The sequence below is a fragment of the Lissotriton helveticus genome, chromosome 10 (assembly GCF_964261635.1).
Source record: "Lissotriton helveticus chromosome 10, aLisHel1.1, whole genome shotgun sequence".
Classification (NCBI taxonomy): domain Eukaryota; kingdom Metazoa; phylum Chordata; class Amphibia; order Caudata; family Salamandridae; genus Lissotriton; species Lissotriton helveticus.
The window spans coordinates 446728679-446753955 of NC_136071.1; the positions used below are offsets into that span (position 1 = coordinate 446728679).

A 25277-nucleotide genomic window follows, 5' to 3' on the forward strand; every position below is an offset into this window, starting at 1 on the left:
TCTTTCATTTTGGTATAATCGCGGGACCCGCGCTTTACTTGTAATATTTTAAAAGTAAAGCGCGGGCATTCTCTTACAAATTAACTCAAAATATGGGTATTCTTGGAACTTGCATTTGTTTTTTTACCAGCTCTATGCCATTCTGCAAACCCTCGTAGGACTGTGGGGCCTTTTATACTGCATTCCATACATAAAGTGTGTTTTATTTAAACTCTAGAGGCAGTCTGACCGCTAATAAAGGTTATTTGACTGCCACTCTGCACCGCCACTCTGCACCGCCACTCTGCACCGCAACTATGCACCGCCACTCTGCACTCTGTACCGCCACTCTGCACCGCCACTCTGCACCACTGCACCGCCACTCTGCACTGCACCGCCACTCTGCACTGCCACTCTGCACCACGGCCGCCACTCTGCACCGCCACTCTGCACTGCACCGCCACTCTGCACTGCCACTCTGCACCACGGCCACCACTCTGCACTGCCACTCTGCACCACCTCACTGCCACTCTGCACTGCCACTCTGCACTGCCACTCTGCACTGCCACTCTGCACCGCCACTCTGCACCGCCACTCTGCACCGCCACTCTGCACCGCCACTCTGCACCGCCACTCTGCACCGCCACTCTGCACCGCCACTCTGCACTCTGCACCGCAACTATGCACCGCCACTCTGCACTGCCACTCTGCACCGCCACTCTGCACCGCCACTCTGCACCGCCACTCTGCACCACTGCACCGCCACTCTGCACTGCACCGCCACTCTGCACCGCCACTCTGCACCGCCACTCTGCACTCTGCACTGCCACTCTGCACTGCCACTCTGCACCGCCACTCTGCACTCTGCACCGCCACTCTGCACCGCCACTCTGCACCGCCACTCTGCACCGCCACTCTGCACCGCCACACCGCCACTCTGCACCGCCACACCGCCACTCTGCACTCTGCACCGCCACTCTGCACCGCCACTCTGCACCGCCACTCTGCACCGCCACTCTGCACTCTGCACTGCAACTCTGCACCGCCACTCTGCACTCTGCACTGCCGCTCTGCACCGCCACTCTGCACCGCCACTCTGCACCGCCACTCTGCGCTGCCACTCTGCACCACCACTCTGCACCACCACTCTGCACCACCACTCTGCACTCTGCACCGCCACTCTGCACCGCCACTCCGCACCGCCACTCCGCACCGCCACTCTGCACCGCCACTCTGCACCGCCACTCTGCACCGCCACTCTGCCACTCTGCACCGCCACTCTGCACCGCCACTCTGCACCGCCACTCTGCACCGCCACTCTGCCACTCTGCACCGCCACTCTGCACCGCCACTCTGCACCGCCACTCTGCACCGCCACTCTGCACCACTGCACCGCCACTCTGCACCGCCACTCTGCACCGCCACTCTGCACCGCAACTATGCACCGCCACTCTGCACTCTGTACCGCCACTCTGCACCGCCACTCTGCACCGCAACTATGCACCGCCACTCTGCACTCTGTACCGCCACTCTGCACCGCCACTCTGCACCACTGCACCGCCACTCTGCACTGCACCGCCACTCTGCACTGCCACTCTGCACCACGGCCGCCACTCTGCACCGCCACTCTGCACTGCACCGCCACTCTGCACTGCCACTCTGCACCACGGCCGCCACTCTGCACTGCCACTCTGCACTGCCACTCTGCACCGCCACTCTGCACCACCTCACTGCCACTCTGCACTGCCACTCTGCACTGCCACTCTGCACCGCCACTCTGCACCGCCACTCTGCACCGCCACTCTGCACCGCCACTCTGCACCGCCACTCTGCACCGCCACTCTGCACCGCCACTCTGCACCGCCACTCTGCACTCTGCACCGCCACTCTGCACCGCCACTCTGCACCACTGCACCGCCACTCTGCACTGCACCGCCACTCTGCACCGCCACTCTGCACCGCCACTCTGCACCGCCACTCTGCACTCTGCACTGCCACTCTGCACTCTGCACTGCCACTCTGCACCGCCACTCTGCACTCTGCACCATCACTCTGCACCGCCACTCTGCACCGCCACTCTGCACCGCCACTCTGCACCGCCACTCTGCACCGCCACTCTGCACCGCCACACCGCCACTCTGCACCGCCACACCGCCACTCTGCACTCTGCACCGCCACTCTGCACCGCCACTCTGCACCGCCACTCTGCACCGCCACTCTGCACTCTGCACCGCCACTCTGCACCGCCACTCTGCACTCTGCACTGCCGCTCTGCACCGCCACTCTGCACCGCCACTCTGCACCGCCACTCTGCACCGCCACTCTGCACTCTGCGCTGCCACTCTGCACCGCCACTCTGCACCACCACTCTGCACTCTGCACCGCCACTCTGCACCGCCACTCTGCACTCTGCACCGCCACTCTGCACTCTGCACCGCCACTCCGCACCGCCACTCTGCACCGCCACTCTGCACCGCCACTCTGCACCGCCACTCTGCACCGCCACTCTGCACCGCCACTCTGCACCGCCACTCTGCACCGCCACTCTGCCACGCCACTCTGTGCCGCCACGCTGCGCCGCCACGCTGCGCCGCCACGCTGCACCGCCACTCTGCACCGCCACTCTGCACTCTGCACCGCCATCTGCACCGCCACTCTGCACCGCCACTCTGCACCGCCACTCTGCACCACTGCACCGCCACTCTGCACCGCCACTCTGCACTCTGCACCGCAACTATGCACCGCCACTCTGCACTCTGTACCGCCACTCTGCACCACTGCACCGCCACTCTGCACTGCACCGCCACTCTGCACTGCCACTCTGCACCACGGCCGCCACTCTGCACTGCCACTCTGCACTGCCACACTGCACCGCCACTCTGCACCGCCACTCTGCACCGCCACTCTGCACCGCCACTCTGCACCGCCACTCTGCACCGCCACTCTGCACCGCCACACTGCCACTCGGCACTGCCACTCTGCACCACCGCACCGCCACTCTGCACCGCCACTCTGCACCGCCACTCTGCACCGCCACTCTGCACCGCCACTCTGCACCGCCACTCTGCACTGCCACTCTGCACTGCCACTCTGCACCGCCACTCTGCACCGCCACTCTGCACCGCCACTCTGCACCGCCACTCTGCACTCTGCACCGCCACTCTGCACCGCCACTCTGCACCGCCACTCTGCACTCTGCACCGCCACTCCGCACCGCCACTCTGCACCGCCACTCTGCACCGCCACTCTGCACCGCCACTCTGCACTCTGCACCGCCACTCTGCACCGCCATTCTGCACCGCCACTCCGCACCGCCACTCTGCACCGCCACTCTGCACCGCCACTCTGCACCGCCACTCTGCCACTCTGCGCCGCCACTCTGCGCCGCCACGCTGCACCGCCACGCTGCACCGCCACGCTGCACTCTGCACCGCCACTCTGCACCGCCACTCTGCACCGCCACTCTGCACCACTGCACCGCCACTCTGCACCGCCACTCTGCACTCTGCACCTCCACTCTGCACCGCCACTCTGCACTCTGCACCGCAACTATGCACCGCCACTCTGCACTCTGTACCGCCACTCTGCACCGCCACTCCGACCGCCACTCTGCACCGCCACTCTGCACCACTGCACCGCCACTCTGCACTGCACCGCCACTCTGCACTGCCACTCTGCACCACGGCCGCCACTCTGCACCGCCACTCTGCACCGCCACTCTGCACCGCCACTCTGCACCGCCACTCTGCACCGCCACTCTGCACCGCCACTCTGCACCGCCACTCTGCCACTCTGCACTGCCACTCTGCACCACCGCACCGCCACTCTGCACCGCCACTCTGCACCACCGCACCGCCACTCTGCACCGCCACTCTGCACCGCCACTCTGCACCGCCACACTGCACCGCCACTCTGCACTCTGCACCGCCACTCTGCACTCTGCACCACCACTCTGCACCGCAACTCTGCACCGCCACTCTGCACCGCCCCACTGCCACTCTGCACTGCCACTCTGCACCACCGCACCGCCACTCTGCACCGCCACTCTGCACCGCCACTCTGCACCGCCACTCTGCACCGCCACTCTGCACTGCTAGATATGCGCTGTCATCGCTAGCCTGTAGATATGCATTATCATCGCTAGCCTGTAGATATGCACTGTCATCGCTAGCCTGTAGATATGCGCTGTCATCGCTAACCTGTAGATATGCTCTGTCATCGCTAGCCTGTAGATATGCATTGGCTTCACAAGCCTGTAGATATGCACTGTCATCGCTAGCCTGTAGATATGCTCTGTCATCGCTAGCCTGTACATATGCACGGTCATCGCTAGCCTATAAATATACACTGTCATCGCTAGCCTGTAGATATCCATTGGCTTTACTAGCCTGTAGATATGCATTGGCTTCACTAGCCTGTCGCACGTGTGACTCCACTCAGCCTTTCATCCTTCTGAGGTTGATAAAATGAGTACCACCGAGTCGGATAACAGTAAACATCTGTTATCTGTCAACAGCAGCACTCGAGCTCTTGTGGGGTAAAGTGGCGCTTTTTTTTGGGTGCATGCACATTGTCAAACTTCTCCCGGCCTGCTGATTTAAAGCTCGGTAAGCCCCCACAGAGCTGCTTTTTAATTGCTTCCGAGGGATGCAGGTCAGATCTCCAGTTAGACGCAGCGCCTTGTGGTTGCAAAAGTCAGACTGTGGCTTTTATTTGCATTTGGAAAACATTTTTTAACTTATTAATGGCATGTAGGTAAATAATTATTTTTAATAAACGGAAGAGAAGCCTACGATAAAGGAATACCGTTCACAGAATTATGCGCTCTTTCAGTATACAGCAGCCTGTCAGACTATGCTGAAGTTCAACACCACTGCAGGACTCTGCCCAGAAAGCAAATAGTTCTAAAAGGCGCTGCCTGCCAGCTTGCTATTCATTACCTCAGCTCCGAAAACAAAAGCTGCTGCAAAGAAACACATTATAAACTCGACCGGCCACGGACCATTCCAGAAAAAAAAATGAAACTGAGATTAAAAGAACAGCCCATGACAGAACGTCAGACTCTTGTTCTTGAACTAATGAAGCCCTTTCCCGGCCTGGCATGGAGCAGCTGCGCGCTGAGCGCTGCTGAATGGTGAACGCGCCCGGCCATCTGGATTCACTTACGGAGGCACCCTGACAGCTCCTAATTTTAATTAATGTACTTCTTTGCGCGCACACGAACGAAAAATGCCCAACATGGCGGACGAAAACTACATTTACCCTATCACTTCAAGGCTATTAAAACGACACCACAACGAAGACGAATCACTGGCCAGATGACATAACACACTAAGGAATGTGTGGAATTTGTCTCGCCAAAGCCCTAGGAGATACTTTTTTTTTCTCTTCTTTAACATTAGGATCTCGAAACTCCTCCCACTTACGTGGGCGGAGGCCGAGCCCTAAAAATATATATATATATAATTTTGTTAATCGTTTTGAAAAATGCTAGTTTTAAAAATGTCAGCATACCTAGGCCCTTTCCAGTCCAGAGAGAGGTTTGGAGATTATAACAAAGACAGGGCTTCATCCCACAAGAGGGGCACCTGGGATGAGCTTCTGCAAGCACCAAAACTTTGTAACTTTCTTCTGGTATAGCCAAAAACCGCTCAAAACTACTGGGTGACATGATCACACCCACTGAAAACTGTACCAAATCGCCCTAAGGTTCAGAGGCACAACCACATACACATCTATCTCTCGAGCAACCAAACGTTCACAGCAACCCCCTATGAATACCCTCTGCCACACATGCACCCCAAAACTCTTCCCACGCTGCATTCATGCACTGCACTCTCTACTCATCACTAGTGCCACAGTGCTCAGAAACTTACTGCTCACCGTTTGTCCCCCCGCATTAAAAGTGCAGTAACTGGAATGGTACAACATCGAAACATCACTCTTGCAGGCCACGACAGACACAGACTCACACATCCAAGCATTACCATGGAGAGGCTTACTACCTATCGACAAATGTGCTTCGAAGACTTGTCATTTATGAGGCCCTACATAAATGCAACTACAACACTAGTCAGTCAAGTCTTTATTCGGCCATCAAAGACCATAAAAGTCTGCGATTAGACCAAAATGAAAGAAATAGACAAAACATATATTTCTTTCATTTAGTATAATCGCGGCACCCGCGCTTTACTTAATAACATTTTAAAAGTAAAGCGCGGGTGCCTCGATTATACCCAAATGAAAGAAATAGATGTTTTTCTATTTCTTTCATTTTGTTTAACTCTTCAGGGAAGGCCGCCCTTCTGGGTGATGGCTGCTGTTATATTGTAGTGTGCGGGCCGGGCGGCTCCGACATCACAGAGAGGTGACCCCAGGGGGCAAGAAAGAGATGAGCCAGTGTGGGGTATATGTAGGAGAGTAGGGTCTGCTTTCCTTTGGTCACCCCACTTTTTGCTTTTTGCTTCACTGGTTTTCGACTTAGATGTGGCTGTGGGCCTGCTAATCAGACCCACAGCCCTGCTGTTCTCTCTCTAAGTTCACACCATGTACTTTAGGTACATCACCAATTGGGAATTGGGTCCCTCTTACGAGTCCCTGTACAGTGTACCATAGGTACCCGGGCATAGGTGCACCCAAGGCCTACCAGGGGCTGCAGCATATCTTTTGCCACCCCTGGCTGGCCATCCAAACTGACACAACTGGCTGATCACTCAGCTGGGGCAGGTCGTGTAATCACCCCTTGCTTAGATATAGTATTCCTATATCTAACCTTATATCTAGACACATATACACCTATAAGTCACTCCTATGGCAGGCCTTAACAATCCTGAAGGCAGAGTGCTTGTTTTTATGTGAGATGGTGCTCTAGCATGAGCTGAGCCTGACTGCAGCTTTCGGAACCTTGTCCTTATAGCTGTTCTAGGATATTGCCCTACCATATACTCTTAAGTGCATTATGAACCTCGGGGTTAAATGCTAACTTTGGTTTGGCTTTATCAAAACATGTCGTGTAAGGTGTCCTACGCTTTGGAATACTACCCCCTCGCCAGTTCTGGCGACGGGGGTAGCATTGCACCCTTCTAGAGGGAGAAGGCATGTTACTTCCATTAATCCCGGTTAAAGTTAACCAGAGCCTCAGCATCACAAAATGAATGCTGCTGCCACAGACACAAGTCTGACCTCCTGCTACTGGGAGTCCTTCCAGCGAGGGAGGCATGGACAATAGGTTTCCTGCCACAGGGAAGTGCTAGCACCACCCCAGACAGGCTATAGTGTATTAGGGCAGGGAGGGCTGAATGAAATGAGACACTGCCTGGGGCACACAAGGTGTCCCATGCATAGTCCAGTTCAAACCGGTGCTGGGGCACTCAAGCCCCAGTTCTGGCGCGAAACTGGACAAAGGGAAAGGGGTGTAACCACCCCCTTCCTGGTTCCCACCCATAGGAGGGACCTAGCAGGTAATCCAGCACCTTAATTTGGTATATAGGTAGGAGCTGAGTCCCAAGACTTTAGATTTATCCTGACTGAAACTCTGATACGAAAGTCTGGACCTTCGACATCCTACTCGACGTAGAAGACTGAAGAATCTCCCTTGTGGTCAAGAAGTGACCACCCTGTGCAAGCAGGCACCATCAAGCGATCAACGGTTTGCTTTGTCGACGCTCCTGCCGGAGCCTGAGCACAGAGCATGACAAGACCCGGACTTCCAGACTTCCAGACTTCCAACAGCCCGATCCACAGTCACAGCAGAGCTAAGACCCGTGGAGGCGACGAGAGACGTGGGACCGGCCATCTTGGAAAGCCAGCGAATTGCTTTCCGTGCAACTTCTGAAGCACCCTCGAAGTTGTGCACCGAAGATCAGCCCTCCACACTCCACGAGTTCTGCGTGGGGCCCTTCTGCATTTTTCTGCTCGACGCGTCTGTCTGGTCACTTGCCCGTTGGTTAGTGGCCTCTGTGACGACGAAACCTTCAATTTACAACGCTGGTCTGGTTGCTCCAGACTGGCCCTTGCTCCCCTGAAAAGGAGCAGCCCATCAGACCTTGCTGGTCTGATTAATAAGCCATCTTCCTTTTCTGCGTGGGTTGCCTTTGCCAAGGCTTGTTGACTCCAATCCGGAAGCTGACACCGCCGACAGCGAGAGTCTTCGTGGGACAGTCCGTATCCAGCTCCTGGTCGTCCTCGACACCTCCTGGTCCACGTGGCTGCAGAGACAAGCTTCACGACATCACCTGATTGCTTCGCGACATTGCCTGGTTCCTTCCTGGTTCCATCCTGGTCACTGGCTAGTGACCCAGACTCTGTCCCCTCTGCTTTCAGGTACTCTTCATTCTCAATCCGCCCTTGGATCCACCCGGACACTTCTCTCCTGGTCGCCTGCAGCATCTTTTTCCAAGGCTCCATAAGAATCAGCGACGAAACTCGACACACTTTGACACCTATGCACCCGCTTCATGTGGGTGAGGTAACGCGAGTATTTCGGTACTCCTGTGGGTATTGACTATCCTAGTGACCTAGTTTCAAGTAGCTTTTCCCTAGTCCATCCGGAAGTGTCCTAAAAGAACTAGTCTCCATTTCTTTCGTTCCCATTCTAACTCTATGGTAACTTGCGTGCGTGTAAAGACACTGCACGCGCATCCTGTGGGCCTCCTGCTCTCTATCCATTGGTAGTACAGTGTAGCCCCAGCTATTCTCCAGGCCCTAGGCCTTTCCTTTGTTCGTGATGTGTCTCTTATACCAGTATTTTAGTATATGGTTCGAAGTGCCCCTAGGCATTACTATATTTTGTGCAACTAATTGTATTTTTTTTTGTAAAAGATGTTTTTATTAACAGTTGAATTATAAAAACCATAGAAAGCGCCAATCCCGCTTAACTTCCCTCGCAGGGGGTACGGTGTCGGGCATACAGACTACTTATTGTATTTTGATTAAGTAACTTGTTATGTGCTGGTGCCTCTGACCTCATAAAGAGTTCAGAGGATTGTGTTAGAAATAAATACATATATACTTTGATATACAACCTGTGTGGTGTCCTTTCACTTGGTATTAAAGGGATTACATATGGTAAAACAGCTGGCTTCACATGGCTTCACATTTTAGCCTAAGACTGCTTTGTCCATGCTACCACTAGGATAGCTGGTCTATAAGGTTGACTTTACAACCATCACCATAAGGGTTGTTTGGACTGGTGCAAGGTGCTCAATAGAATAGTGAACATCATATACCAGGCCAACTTCTCACAGTATAGACGACACACTCTATGGGGCAGAGAGGACATCTCCAGCAGAAACGACCGGACACAGCACGGGGCAGAGAGGATTCACCATGGAGTTGAGAGATCGCGGGAAACAGCAAGCCTTGTGCTGCGGTAAGTGCCCCCCCCCCAAGGATCGACCCCCCCCACCCCCTGGTGCGCGCCTACTCATTTTCCTGTCGGTGGGCCGAGAGCTGTCGGCGCGTGGGTCTGGGGTGGGTGCAGTGTCACAGGGCAGCCAATGGGTGCGGTCTGTGGGGTCACAGGCCATGCTGCACGTGTCTAGTGCTCAGACCCCTAGGTCTGGAGTGCCTGCAATAATGGCGGTAAAGTTCTTCAAGAAGAGCAAATAGGAATGAGAGGGTCCGATGGATTGGTGAAGGGTGAGTAGGGACAAAAGGCTGGGGCATCTGTTCTTCCCAACATTGGATTTTAACATCTGACATGTTGCCTACTCCTCAACTAATGAGCTGGCCATGTTACTTACTAGTTTCTGCGAGTAATACTTGGCTGGGTGTATTAGCTGTCAAACCAATCATTACATTTGCCGTAGCATTTACACTAGTAAGGACTGCTAAGTTCTGTTTACTGCGCCGCGAGTGTACTTGGACGGGCTCATCTTTGATTATTACTTCCAGAACTCGAGTGATGGGGCTGGCAAACTATGCCCACCTCTTTAAGATTTAGCCTGTACTTTTCCATGATTACACCTACTGTAAGGTGGGCCTGTGTTGCACCAGGAGGTTAACGTAGAGGCTAACCCGGGCCTGACGCCGTGTGTATCCACGGCCTGATCGTCTGTAAACAAGCCGGGCCTATCCCGGCGAAGGCAGCCCATGCAGGGTCAAAGAGAAACCAGCAGTCTGGGACAGACGCGTCCCCAAAGCTGCTGACGGGCTGCACTTTGCTGCGTGTGGCGACTGCTACGTCATCATCATGATAATCATTATCATCATCGTCAATATTATTATCATCTTCGTCATTATTGTTAAGCTCATCGTGGGTGTGGGACCCTTCAAAGCTCTGCAGAAGCAGGCCAGCAGCCATACTTCTGAGTCAGTGGCTACCAATATCCAGGCACCGAGAAGTCCTGTTCTGCTGTCTCAAAGACCTCTAGTGTGCACCTTAAAATGTCACACCCACATCTGAGGTCCAAGACACCATCTGTTCATGAGCATACAGAATCTAACCAGAACTTCGTTTCGCAAAAAAAAACTTAAACGTGGCTAGATCACTGTATGAGAGAGCCCTTCCACCAGAAAATTAGAGTGCAACAGTTACCGTTAAAGAAAGGTGGTGGCTTGGTGTTGTGTGTGTGTGTCTGGCTCTGTGTGTGTGGCTGTGTGTGTGGCTCTGTGGGTGTGGGTGGCTCTGTATGTGTGTGTGTGGCTCTGTGTGTGTGTGTGGCTCTGTGTGTGTGTGTGTATGGCTCTGTCTGTGTGTGTGGCTCTGTCTGTGTGTGTAGCTCTGTCTGTGTGTGTGTGGCTGTGTGTGCATGTGTGTGGCTCTGTGTGTGTGTGGCTATGTGTGTGTGTGTGTGTGTGTGTGTGTGTGTGTCTCTTTGTGTGTGTGTGGCTCTCTGGGTTGGTCTAAGCTGGCTGGTCTGATGCTCGCTTAGGCACAAGGAGCCTGCCTGTAGCTTTTCTCCAACCAGGCAGTGCAACACAGCTGTGTGTGTGTGGCTGTGTGTGTGTGTGGCTGTGTGTGTGTGTGTGTGGCTCGCTGTCTGTGTGTGTGTGTGTGTGTGTGTGTGTCTGTGTCTGTGTCTCTGTATGTGATGCTCTGTGTGTCTGTGTGGCTCAGTTTGCGTGGGCAATTATTATTTTTTTCTTAGCCGTAGTATGTAAATGTGAATCAGGTGCAAAATCTTAGTTTTTGCATTATTCGCTTTTTGCCTGCAGCGGACTAGAAAACGAATGAATTGTACGCTGCATTTTTGCAGTGATCCATTGACTGCCACAAAATTACTGCCCAGGCATGCTAACTTGCAGATACATTTCACAATGGGGGGAGGGGGGTTGGGGGGAGGATCTTATAGGAGATATGTCTATAAAGGGACTAAATAATAAGCCAATTGCGTTTACGAGGCATGAGGGCACAATGTCACGAAGAGGGGTCGGGGCTTTGGGCTGAGATCTGACCCCCAACATCCCTCCCCCCAAAACAAAAGCTTCTGAAGCTACCACTAATGCCCTGGGGAGTATGTAAAAAAAAAATACCCATGAAACGCAGCAGCGCCCACCCTCCAGATATGAGCTGGAAAGCCACATCCCACAACCCACACCTGCAGTGTGAGAGACAGCAGTGTGTATGAGAGACAGCAGTGTGAGAGACAGCATTGTGTGTAAGAAAGACAGCAGTGTGTGTGATAGAGGCAGCAGTGTGAGAGACAGCATATGTGTGTTCTAGGGAGAGACAGCAGTGTGAGAGAGACAGCAGTGTGAGAGAGACAGCAGTATGAGAGAGACAGCAGTATGAGAGAGATGGCAGTGTGAGAGAGATGGCAGTGTGAGAGAGACGGCAGTGTGAGAGAGACGGCAGTGTGAGAGAGACGGCAGTGTGAGAGACATTTTATTTATGTTTTGGTTTTTGAAACATAAATAAAACGCATTGTTATTTGCAATGTCAATAGCTCAAACTCGCGTAAATATGCGACCAATTGCATTGCAAATGCAATAGGGCTTGCATTTTCGAGAGATTAAGCTATTGGCATTATAAATGACAATGCCAATTATTTATCGGTTTTCAAAACCAACACATAAATGTGGTGATTTACAATGTCAACAGCTCTAACTTTTGCAAAGGCAAGACCGTTGCATTGTAAATGCTTGTTGTTCGTAGTGTTCAGGTTGGAATAAGTCTTCCTCTCCCCTTCTTCTACAGGACTACTTCACTCCTTGCGTTGGAATCCACTCGGGAAACAAACGCAAAGAAAACACAATTGACCGGTTGGGATTTGAAAACGAAGGATAGGGAAAGGGCCCATGGAGGAGGTGACACCTTTTTGTCAAAAGAAAACTGGGCAATTGTGACCGCCACCGTGCTCTCCGGCTCTATGATCGGTTCCGGTTCTAGGTGCCCTCCCTTTTACTTCTATTCTCTTCCCACCCAGTGACTTGTGATCCCCAGCAGTTGGAACCATACCTGGTTCAGCCACGTTCCTCCAGGAGCGTGGCAGGGCGGAGCGTTTGTCGTTGGCTTCCTGGCTTCTGCTTCTCGTCTGGGACTTTGTCCACATCTGGCGTTGTTGGCGCCTTCTTGATTCCCCCTTGGCTTTGTCTCCTCTCCTTGGCGTCCTCGCTCCCTTGTTCTTCCGCTTTTGTCGACTCTCCCTCTTCTTGTGATTGGCACCTCTCTTAAGGCGTCGTCGGAACATTGGAACCACCCTCTTCCTGGAAGCTGATCTCCGTGCTCTTAAAAGGATATTCCTGATACAGAGCCTGTGTGTGAAGGAAGAGGACCTGGTTCAGGTGGGTCGCAGGTGAGTATGATGCCTCATTCCCCATGTCATCACCAGCCCCGTGACATGGAGATAACTCTTTGGCATATGCCGGGTAAAATTCTATGGGGAGGCCATCCAGACCTGGGGTCTTATTCTGCGGCAGGTCCTAGATAGCCGCCTGAATTTCCTCTGTTGTAATTGGTGACATTAGGTCTTCTTTGTCTGCCTCGTACAGCTTTGGTAGATCCCCCAATATCCTGTGTGCATGATTGCCCAGCTGAACTGTACAGGTGACTGAAGAACAAGTTACTTACCTTCGGTAACGCTTTTTCTGGTGGATACAGTATCTGCCTGTGGATTCCTCACCTTGTGAATATCCCCTACGCCAGCAACATTCGGAAACTTTTGTAGCTCTCCACGCCGATGAGGACGTGGACGACGTCACAGAGGCACAGCTCCGCTCGCGACCTCGCTGACGTCACCGGATCCATAATAGAGCCTCGTCGGCGTAATGACGTCAGTTCCGACCCTTTTTTCCGTGCCCCCGAGGCAAACGGACGGATCGACATAAATGGGTACAGTTTACACAGCACACAGTATTCAAACTAACACACATAGTGTGAAATCAATGAAAAAACTATTAAACATTACCATTGAAAGAAGCAATCATAAAGTAAGCACTTGCAGGTATAGAAGAGTGGACAACGGGGAGGCGGGTGGGCTGGTGAGGAATCCACAGGCAGATACTGTATCCACCAGAAAAAGCGTTACCGAAGTTAAGTAACTTGTTCTTCTGGTGGATACATCTGCCAGTGGATTCCTCACCTTGTGAATAGAATCCCACAGCAGTCCCCACTCCCGGAGGAGGGTGTCCACTTCTCTATACCAAGAAATCCTGAAGGACAGAACGCGCAAAATGGCCATCCCTCCTCACCTCGGAATCTAAGCAGTAATGCTTCGTGAAAGTGTGGACGGAGGCCCAAGTTGCCGCTCTACAAATGTCCTCTACAGGAACACCTCTAGACAAAGCAGATGTAGAAGACTTTGCCCTAGTAGAGTGAGCTCTTATACCCTCTGGAGGTTCCTTATCAGCCAAGGAGTAACAGATCTTGATGCACAAGATAATCATCTGGAAAGTGTGCGCTTGTGCACCGCTCTTCCTTTCCTGCAGCCAGAAAAACCCACAAAGAGCTGGTCGTCCATACGATAGTCTTTAGCCTATCGAGGTAAAAACTCACCGCCCTCTTAGGGTCCAGACGGTGAAGTCTCTCCTCCTCCTTGGAAGAGTGAGGGGGAGGGTAGAAGGTAGGAAGAGTAATGGACTGCCCCAGATGGAAGGGAGTTACCACCTTAGGCAGTAAAGCAGCCCTGGTCATGAGAACCATTCTTACAGCACGAATGGTCAAGAATGGGGGTTTCGAACTCAGAGCTTGAAGCTCACTTACCCTCCTTGCCGAGGTAATTGCAACAAGAAAAACAGTCTTGAAAGACGGTAGCCTCAAGGGACACTGGTGCAAGGGTTCAAAGGGAGAACCCATCAAGTAGGTTAAGACAAGATTTAAGTCCCATTGAGGCACAATAAATGGAGTAGGCGGAAATTTGTTGATAAGGCCCTTAATGAAACGTAACACAATAGATAACTTAAACAAAGACGGCTGATCCGGCAAGCAAAGGAATGCCGACAAAGCCAATAAATAACCTTTCACAGTAGCGACAGCAAAACCCTGCTGGGCCAAGAAAGATCAAACTGAAGAATGTTGGATAATCGAGCCCTCAAAAGGTCAATAGACTTCTCCCCACACCAACGGACAAATTTAGACCACCTATAGGAATAGATAGACTTAGTGGAGAGATGTCTGGCGGACAAAATAACGTCCACCATGTCAGAAGGAAGAGAAAAAAAAATCAGGTTGCCCCGTTCAATCTCCAGGCATGAAGGTGTAAGCTCTGGAGGTGGGGGTGTAGAACCTGTCCCTGCGACTGCGAGAGGAGATTGGAGCGGAGGGCACGAGGAGAGGTGGAGAAGATCTGTGTACCACACCCTTCTTGGCCAATCCGGGGCGATTAATATGGGTTGGGCCCGGTCTTAGCGAATCTTCCTCAGAACCCGAGGAATCAAGGGTATTGGAGGAAACGCGTTAAGGAGTTGTGAGCCCCAACTCAACTGAAACGCGTCTCCCAAAGCTCCCTGCATCGGATACTGGAGACTGCAGAATGACGGGCAGTGAGCGTTCTCGTGAGTGACAAACAGGTCCACCCGAGGAGTTCCCCACGACCGGAAGACGTGACGAACCACCTCCGGATAAAGCCTCCACTCGTGGTCTGCAGAGAATTGTCGACTGAGACTGTCTGCACGCACGTTCAGAACTCCGGCCAGATGATTTGCCATCAGACAAATCTGATGGTCTTGAACTCAGGACCAGAGTCGCAGAGCCTCTCTGCAGAGACTCTGCGACCCCACTCCTCCCTGCTTGTTGACATACCACATCGCGGTAGTGTTGTCCGTCAGGACTTGCACCGACTGACCACGAAGGGAAGGGAGGATGGCCTTGTGCGCCAAACGTATCGCCCGTAACTCTAGAAGGTTGATGTGAAGCAACCTTTCTTCTGGAGACCAAAGACCCTTGATCTCCAGATCCCCCAGATGAGCACCCCACCCTAGAGTGGATGCATCCGTTATCACTGTGGCCACCGATGGAGGCAGATGGAAGGGCTTTCCCTGAGACAGATTGCCTTCCATGCTCCACCAAGACAGATCCACTGCAGCTTCTCTGGAGATCCTCACAGACTCCCTGAGATCTCCGTTGTGCTGATACCACTGCCTGCGGAGGCACCACTGGAGTGCCCTCGTATGCCAGCGTCCATGGTTGACCAACAGAATGCAGGAAGCAAACAGACCAAGCAGGCATAGGACCTTCAGGACTGGAACGACCGCTCCATTGTAAAACAAAGGAATCATTTCCTGAATGTCGAGAATCGGGATATGAAAATAAGCGTCCTGCAAGTCGATCGACACCATCCAGTCCTCTTGCTGTAGCACTTGAAGAACCTGCGCTAGGGTGAGCATCTTGAACTTTTCTTGCTTCAGAAAAAGATTCAAGATCCTGAGATCCAGGATTGGACGTAACCTGCCATCCTTCTTGGGTATCAGGAAATACGGGGAGTAGAATCCCTGACCCCTTTCCTGCTCTGGAATCACCTCTATCGCACCTTTTTTTCAACAAAGTTAGGACTTCCTCCTGCAGGAGAAGAAGATGGTCCTCCGAGCGAACCCCTTGGCAAGCCGGGTAATTTGGAGGGAATTCCCGAAAGGGAAGGGCATACCCATTCTCCACAAGATTGAGAATCCAAAGTTCTGTAGTGACCGATTCCCAGTCTTGCAGAAAATGAGTAAGCCGACCCCCCACAGGACCAGCATGATCCAGAATGGTGGATCTAGGGCTGCTTTGCTGTGGTAAGAGGGGGAGAGGTAGAGGAGGAGGAGGAGGAAGGCTGACGACCTCGTGGACGACCTCTGTTCTTGCACCTATAGGACTTTTGTGGGGTGTTCTGCAGCTGCTGCTGCTGCTGAGGCGGTCTGTATGTCAGAAAGGACGACCTTCCAAAACCCCTGAACTTCCTATAAGAAGAACCCCAAGGCTGTGTCGGCAGACCCAGAGACTTGGCTGTAGCCTTGCTTTCTTTAAATCTCTCCAAAGCTGCATCTGCCTTTTTTCCAAAAAGTCCAGAACCATCAAAGGGGAGGTCCAAAAGAGTTGCCTGGACATCCTGAGAAAATTCTGAAGACTTAAGCCAGGCACTCCTCCTAGATGCAACCGAAGACCCCATTATCCTGGCAACAGAGTCCGCTGTATCAAGGCCACTCTGGATCACCTGTTTTGCAGCTGCCAGAGTGTCAGACAAGACCTCATCAAAGTTCTTTCTGTCCTCCTCTGATAACTTTGGGGCCAGTTGTTTAGCAGAATCCATTAAAGCATGGATGTGCCTGCTCAAAAGGCAAGTGCCATTGGGTGACTTAAGAGCCTTAGAAGCTGATGAAAACACCTCTTTAGCAGCCTGATCCAGTCTCTTAGACTCTCTGTCATCTGGAATCTGTGGAAAAGCTCCAGACGATTTATTTGAGCAAGTGGCTTGAATAACTAGACTCTCAGGTGCAGGATGTCAGGATAAAAACTCTGGATCTCCTGGAGCCGTCCTATATCTTCTGGCAACTGACCTAGAAACTGCAGGAGCCGAAAAGGGCTTTTGCCAAACTTCCATAATTGGCTCAGTGATAGCTTCATTAAATGGAAGTAAAGGTTCAATTACTGCAGAGGGAGAATGAAGCACCTCTGTCAGAATATTAGACTTAAATTCCGTTGTCTGGAGTTGCAAATCCAAAAGTCCAGCAGCCTTACGAATCACAGTGTGGAAAGGAACCACATCTTTGGAGGGAACCTCTGAAGGAGGAGAGAGTTGCCATTCTGGTGATAATTTCAAACCACTTGCCTTTCTTAGGTCTTCAAAATAGTCCTCTGACTCTTGAAGTTTTCCTTCCTCCATCTCATCCTCTCTATAATGCTGCTCCTCCAGCAATCTTTGTGCCTCCCGTTTGGACCTTATCTTCGGGGCCAACTGAGTTGTACACAGATCCAACGGATTCGGATCCAGTGTCGAACCTGGATCCAGGGGCACATTTGAAGTCGACCGAGGCCGAGCTGACGGCACCGGAGATCGAGGAATCGACGACGGCGCCGGCGTCGACGTCCTCGGCGCTGGGAAATGCCAAGATGGAGCCACAGGAAGAAATGGCATGAAGGGAGCTGGAGCATACGCTTGAGGTACTCCCAAATTGAATGCCATGGGCCCCATGGGACCTGAAGGTGCACCAGAGGGGTACATTGCCTTCGCAAAGACACCATACATGGCATTCAGATAATGCGATGTGTATTGCCCTGGACCAGGAAAAGGAGAGTACTCGCCTGGAATGCGCTCAGGCATAGGCATCAGAGGACTCGGGCCTACCGGCGCCGACGATGGATCCATTGGAGTCGGAGACTCTTCAGGTACAGGTACCTCTTCTACCGGAGCCGGAGAATGCTCCGGAGATGGAGAAGGAATCAGCGCCGGTGACTGCGCCGGTGAAGCCACAGGAGACGTCGCTTTCTCTGGAGAAGGAGAAGGAGATACATAGTCCTCACAATGTCGATGGGCTTTCGAAGTCGACGACTGAGCTTCTTCCTTTCCCTAACGGCATCGAGATCCGTGCCTCTTCTTCTTTTTATGCTTCTTGGGCTTTGAAGCATGACCCGACGTCGACTTCGAGTTTGACCTCGACCTAGATCTGGACCTCGATCTCCTCCGGCCTCTCTTTTCCTTACGCATCTTTGCCATAAACAGCTTGGCTTCCCTTTCTTTTAGAGCCTTCGGATTCATCTTCCTGCAGGAACACAATCCTCGACGTCATGGTCCGATGATAAACACCATACGCAATTGTCGTGTGGATCTGTCATGGACATGTGTCCACCGCACTCCCTGCAGGGCTTGAAACCTGATTTTCTTGAAGACATGTTCAAAAAGAGAACAGGATACAATCTAGAAAACACAAAGTAGCAAACTACGGAGAGGCCCAAAAAACCGTTAGCATCGACGGCGCGGAAAAAAGGGAACTGACGTCATGACGCCAACGAGGCTCTATTATGGATCCAGTGACGTCAGCGAGGTCGCGAGCGGAGCCGTGCCTCTGTGACGTCGTCCACGCCCCGTCTGCGTGGAGAGCTACAAAAGTTTCCGAATGTTGCTGGCGCAGGGGATATTCACAAGGTGAGGAATCCACTGGCAGATGTATCCATCAGAAATACCTTTGGAATGCCACATTCACCGTTCGTTGGGTAACAGCCACATCCCCGAGGGGGAGCAGATCCTGGTTACTGGGGTTGCTTGGGGCCTGTTCCGTATTATACGTGCTAGCAGAGTGCAAAGTTTATCCGCCTCCACATGGGCTCTCTGTATGTACGCCCTATTGTCTAATTCTCTTAGCCTCACCAGGAGATCAGCACATTCTATCCGTGCCTGTTGTAGTTCATCTGCCTTATCTGGGGATTCGGCCGCTGCTTTCTCTAGAGGTCCTAGCTGTCCCTCCACTGCAGTTAAATTGCACACTATCTCTTGCCTAGCTTACACTGTCAGCCCAATGGAGGAGCCTCTCACCACCACCTTGAATGCTTCCCATTCAATGAACGGGGAGGAGGCGGAGCCGGCGTTCTGTGAGAAATATTCAGTAACAGTAGTAGATAGTTGTGCCTTAAAAGCCCAGTCTTCCAGAAGTAGGGGATTAAATCTCCACATCAGCACCGGAGTGGGGACATGGCCCCACTCCACTACCATCTCCAACAGACTGTGGTCAGACAGCGTTTTGCCCAAATACGCTGCGTCTAATACTTGCGGGAGAAGTACGGGGGAGCAGAGAAAATGATTCATTCTAGTGTGTACCACATGTATTGGGGAGTAGAACGAGTATTCACGTGTCTCCACATTCTTACTGCGCCACACATCCAAGAGTTCCCATCCGCCCACCCATGCCTCAAGTGCCTTAGCCTGTTGTGCTGCCAAGGCTTCCCGAAGAGGTGGATGCGACCTGTCCAGGTGTATGTCCAACACCGCATTATAGTCCCTTCCCAGTATCCATGGGTACTGAACCCACTCCACCAGTGCGATGCTTACCAATTGCCAGAACCCTTCATGTTCCGTATTAGGTGAGTGTATACTCCATATCACCAACACACCTGACCATCCATCTCTCCTTTTAGGAGCACATACCTGCCCTCACAATCCGCCCTCTGTTCTAGTAGACTGAAAGGGACCCCGCCCGTATCCATACAGCTGCGCCTCTTGCATACGCCGAGTAAGTTGTGCTGTATTGCTGACCCCTCCACTTTTTACACAGCTGGCATGCCACGCCTGTATCCAAGTGTGTCTACTGCAGAAGGACTATGTGCGCTTTACGCCTGTTCAGCTGTGCATGAATGCGGTATCTCTTGTGTAAGGATCCCATGCCTCGTACATTCCACGTAAGTAACTTATACATTGCTCTTGACACCATTTACACTACATGTGCTATGTATAACCCGCATGTGTGCTATGTCTCTGTTTCCTGGTAAAATCTTTTTTCAACACGGAGGAATTTGAGTAAACTAGTTGTGACGTGAGGGATTTGCATTAAATCGTATGCCCCATGCACACACTCTAAACATTTTCCTGTGTTTGGCACATGTTTGGCCTCAAAAACAAGATAGCGATAAGAGTATTCTAGATTCTGATGTTATGATGCAAAAGTCCAATGTTGTTGTGTATAAATGTGTTTGTATATAGGTATTTCATGCACTGTCTATTGTGAATCATCATAAGTATTTTTCATGTTTTGTATGTTAATTTGAAAAATGTGTGTCTCTTTACTTCTCATGCAACTAAAATCTTTTTGGTAAAATGCAAACAATTGCAAAGAAAGGAATGGTTTAATAAAAATTCCATTCAAACAGAAAAGATAGTGGTCTGTTTGTTGCTCAAAAATATTAAGAGCTTAACTTCAAACGGAGCCAGGTTCCTCTTTTTGTATTCAATACAGACTAAATAAGGCATGCCGTGTCGCATCCGAAGTAAAGGAGCAGGTCTCCGTGGGGGTTTACAATTGCAGACAAGGAGGGACTAACAACCCTAACAACAACTCGCAAGGCAGCCTTTACGAAGGACAATGACACAAGCCAATGAAAACTATGTGTGGAGAGTGGGAGAGGCTCCTCTTACATACTTCACTACAACAAGTCTCGCAGAGCAACGCATGCGCGCTGACTAAGGCTCGACCTAAAAATTAAGCCATACTTTGGGCTAAATTATTATTCCTGGTTTTTAAGTTCTGTTATGTCAATATGCCAAGTCCCCGCTCCATGGACCGGTAGTATAATTGTTCCACTTCATAAAAAGGGAGATCATAATGTGCCTGCAAACTCCTGCCAAATTGCCTTACTAGACTCGGTAGGTAAGGTTTTTACTAGATGTCGGCTGGCTCAACTTATTCTTAGGCACGAGATAATAAAATCATCCCGTTAGAGCAGAGGGGTTTCAGGAAAAACCATCAGACCTTAAATAACAAAGGAGCTTTAATGAAAAATATTTGATTAATAAAGGTTCACCAGTATATTCCGCGTTCACGGACTTCTAAACGGCCTTTGATAAGTTGGACCGTCCTACACTGTGGAAGAAATTGTCTGATCCTGGCATTCCTGGAACCTTATTGCATCTAATTATTGCCCTCCACTATACTACATGGCGCCAAGTCTTGCAAGGCGGCTTTCACGGGCTCTCCAAGAAAATCCTGTATATCTCAGATCTTCCCAATTCCCTTCTACAGGGCACGGGTGTTTCACTTAACACAGGGGACCGGTCAATATCATGTCTTTTGTATGTAGGAAACAAAGTAGTTTTAGACCTTACCCCTAAAGGTCTGAAAAGTTGTTTAGGGGAACTGCTATAGTACGCTGATGCACATTTTTGGAAAATGAATTCCTTCAAAAGTAAAATCATGTGCTTCCACTGGAAAAAAATGGTAACTATGCCAATTATCCAGGGTATTCGGGCTTCCAAAAATTTAAAGTGGTTAAATCCTACACTTTTTACGAAAATATTATGTGTAGCAATAGGAACAATACTGACCATAATGTGTGTAAGGCACAGCTCTAGGCCAAGGGAGTGGGAGCATATTCTAATGCAGTAGGTAGAAGCCACTTTTCTCATCTCCTATCTATCAGGCAAAAATCCCCGCCACCTTACTGTATGCTGTAGAGCTTATTGATGAGTGAAGATGGGGTGTTTTTTTTAAATAAGACAGAGGGGCAGATTTTGAGAAGATTAATATCTTGTAATACCTTAGCATTAGAATTTGAGATCAAAAGCTACAATGCGTAAGATCTGACGGGGAATTGTTCAGTGCGCTCCCTGCTTTGAGATAAGAGGAGACATCTTAAGATATTATATGGAGAAGGACCTTTTTGTGGTGAAAAAAGAAAATCCTTATTCTTTAGAAATTTAAAATTTGACTTAGACCAATTAGGGCTGGATCAAACTCTAGTACTCTCACTTTCTGCAACCCAATTAAAGGTCTGCGTCAAACAAGCTTTGTTGGCACCAAGTTTTCGCTTGGACAATTAAGCTTGTAACATGAAAAGGGGCTACAAAATGATAAAGGATGCCAATGCTGTGAAAAAACTCCAACCGTACGTTAACTGGAATATGCTCCATGGGATTAAACATTTCTGGACACTCCTACGATTAAACATTCTGCCTCTAAATCCTTTACCCTCTAAATGGCATGGATTTTCAGCAATTTGTAAGCTGTGCTCAAATGATGCCGAAGATCTGAGGAAAATTTTGTTTGTTTGCCCTGCTCTGGCACCGCTGTAAAATGTTAAGGCCTTTATATCTGAAATGGTTGGTGCAACCTTCCTCTGAGGCTTTGCAACTAATGTTTAATGCCCCATTGAAATGCTCTGTGTAACATTTTAAACGTTTCTTAAACTCATATTGATCTCTTAGCACAAACTATGTTTTAAGGTCTTAATGTCTCTTACAACTTGTATGCCTTCATGAATATATTGGTACAAAAGGGGGTGAGTCTCTTGCTCACTTTGCCACTGGATTCAAGCAAGCCTGGCTGAATACGGCTGAAATGCCAGAAACCGGTCCTAGGAAGCTTGTTTCCGGTCCAGGGAAGACATGGCTTGGCAGTTCTGGCTGGACTGTTCCCATGAGGCACAGGGTCAGACTGATTTGCATATGGCCATGTCTGAACTGGGGTAGCAGAGTGGGCTAAAGAACGGTGATGGATTAAACCCAGATCGTTTGACTGGGTGTGAGTGTTTGATTGGTTCAGATGCTCCGTCCATCACCACCCCCTTTTGTACCGCTTAATGAATATATGGCTCCTCCGAAGATATTAAGATTTGATGTTTTATGTCTTTTATTATATATGAAACTATTCTGTGTACCTTTTCTTATGTTGACCCCCTTGGAGTTCCAAATCATGAAGACAATAAACTTGAACTTGAAACAGTCCCCCTCCCCATGCAGTCTTAGAGTAGACACCAGGCATCAGTAGTTCTGCCAACCATTTTATCTAATAAGAACACAGTCATTTATTTCCATGAGCACCTCAAGGACCTTTGCATCGTTATCCCAATCGGATAGTCAGCTACCTCATTGGAAGAGGATGTGTCAGATTCTAGCACTTTGTGTATACAGGTGTTTGAGAGAGCAAAGGGTTGGTAGGGGAGAGTTGGGTGGGCTTAGGAGAGGTATTTTGCATGGTGCTCTCTCTCTCTCTCTCTCTCTCTCTCTCTCTCTCTCTCTCTCTCTCTCTCTCTCTCTCTCTCACGCTCTATGGGCTCTAAATAAATAGCTTGTTCTAGGAGGCTCTCACTGCATTCTCTTCAAGCCACAAGATATATAATCAAGCCAACACGAAGCATACCTCGCATTGCATGCAACACACATTGTAAACAGGTCACATAGTAGATTTCCATAATATATTATGGTATGATACAGAATGGTATGGTACAGTACAGTATGTCGGGTTCCTAGTTGAAAAGCCAGGTCTTCAGTTTCTTGTGGAATTCGAAAAAGGATAGGGCGGTCCTGATGTGGTGTGGAAAGTCGTTCTAGGATTTAGCAGCAATGTAGGTAAAGGAGCGTCCTCCCGACTTGCTCATGTGGATGCAGGGTATTTGCTTAAGGTGGTGAGGCAGACTGCAGTGCCTGGTGGGTTGGTGGAAGTTGAGGAGGTTGTTGAGGTAGGCACGTATGACGTTGTGGAGGGCTTTGTATGCATGGCTGAGCAGTTTGATTTGACATTGCTTCTGGATTGGTAGCCAGTGTATCTCTCTGAGGTGGGGTGTGATGTGTGCTCTGTAAGGGATGTTGAGGATGAGTCTGGCAGCGGCGTTCTGGGTAGTCTAGAGACTTTGTATGAGTTAATTTGAGATGCCAGCATAGAGTGTGTTACCGTAGTTTAGTCTGTTGGTGAAGAGGGACTGGGTGACCCTGCATATGGTATTGGTGGGGAGCCCATGGAATATTTTGTGGCGCATACATAGGGTGAAGAAATGTTTTGGTGTGGTCAATGGGTGTGGCATAGGTCACAAACTGTTGGCCACCAGGAGAAGTTCCATGGAGAGCTTTTATTCATGAAGATCAGGACTTCGGTTTTATATGCGTTGAGCTTTAGGCAGTTCTGTTCCATTCAGTTGGCTATGTTAGACATGCAGGCATTGAAGTTGGTCCTGGTGATGTGGTTGTTTGTGAGGGAGAGGATGAGCTGGGTGTCGTCTGCGTAGCACACAATGTTGATTGCATGGGATCTTATGACAAGGGGGAGTGAAGCCATGTAGACTGTGAATAGGGTAAGGCTCTGCGATGATCCGTGGGGAAATCCGCAGATTAGGTTCTTGGGTTCGGAGGTTTAGGGAGGGATTCCTGATTCGCTGGGTCCTGTCAGAGAGAAAGGTGGCCAGACAGCTCAATGCAGGACCATGTATTCAGGAGCTGTGGAGTCTTGCGATGAGGGTGCTGTGGGAGACTGAGTCAAAGGATGCATAGAGGTTGAGTAGTAGGAGTGGGACGGTTTCTCCTTTGTCCATGATGGTCCGGATATCATCAGTTTCTGCGATGAGAGAGGTTTCTGTGCTGTGGTTATTGCGGAATCCAGACTGCAAGTTGTCTAGTAGTTGGCATTGTTCGATGTGTTGGAGAGTTGTTTGTTGGTAGCTTTCTCCACCACTTTGGATGGGAAGGGTAGGAGTGAGGTGGGTCTGTAGTTGCTGAGCTGTTCAGGGTCTGCTGTATGTATTTTCAGGAGCTCTGTGATTTTTACATGTTTCCAGTTGTCCAGGAAGGTTCCACTTTGGATGACCTGCAACCTCTACCCGGGACCATTGGAATGACTCAAAGGGTTAGTCTGTTGTAACCAGCAACTGGACTTTGCAAACTGTGAGTCCTACCGTGACAAGTGGTGCCACCCCAGTCCTGGACCCCAGGAAGTGGACCTGAAGGTGCCCTGCCGGCCCATCTGTGGAACCAGCAGAACCAACGCATCTCCTCTGCTGCGCAGAGCAACCCCGAGCAAAACCGACACATCGTCTTTGCTGTATCGACTTTCTCATTGCTAGACTTCGCATCGCAGCCTGCAGCCTCATCAGAACTGCTGCTGCACAATGCATCTTCGACGAAGCCCCTCACATTGCAAGCCTCCTGTAGACAACAGCTTGGATTATGGCGCATGACTTCGTATTGCAAGCCTGCAACTTCTTCGGAACCAGCCAATGTGCGACACAACATCGGCGCAGGACTCCCAGTGCTTAATTTGTAAAAATTAAGTGCCCTGGCCCTCGCCAGGAGGCCACTGCAGCTTTCACCACCCATTAACTCTGCCATCACTACCAATGACAGAACCAAAAGAACTACTAACCATCAGAGTCTTAAACGTTTAAAAGTTCAGACTATTTCAGCTTCCAAAGCTACAGGAATGGCTTTGGTGGCAAGGATTAGTCATTTTAAATGTACATATAATTAATA

The 25277-nt window shown here is 50.6% G+C and overlaps 1 protein-coding gene across 1 annotated transcript in view; it reads right to left on the reverse strand.

Moving 5' to 3' along the window:
- TELO2 (telomere maintenance 2) overlaps window positions 1–25277 on the reverse strand; it is a 659928-nt gene that overhangs the window by 441425 nt on the left and 193226 nt on the right. The window lies entirely within an intron of this gene.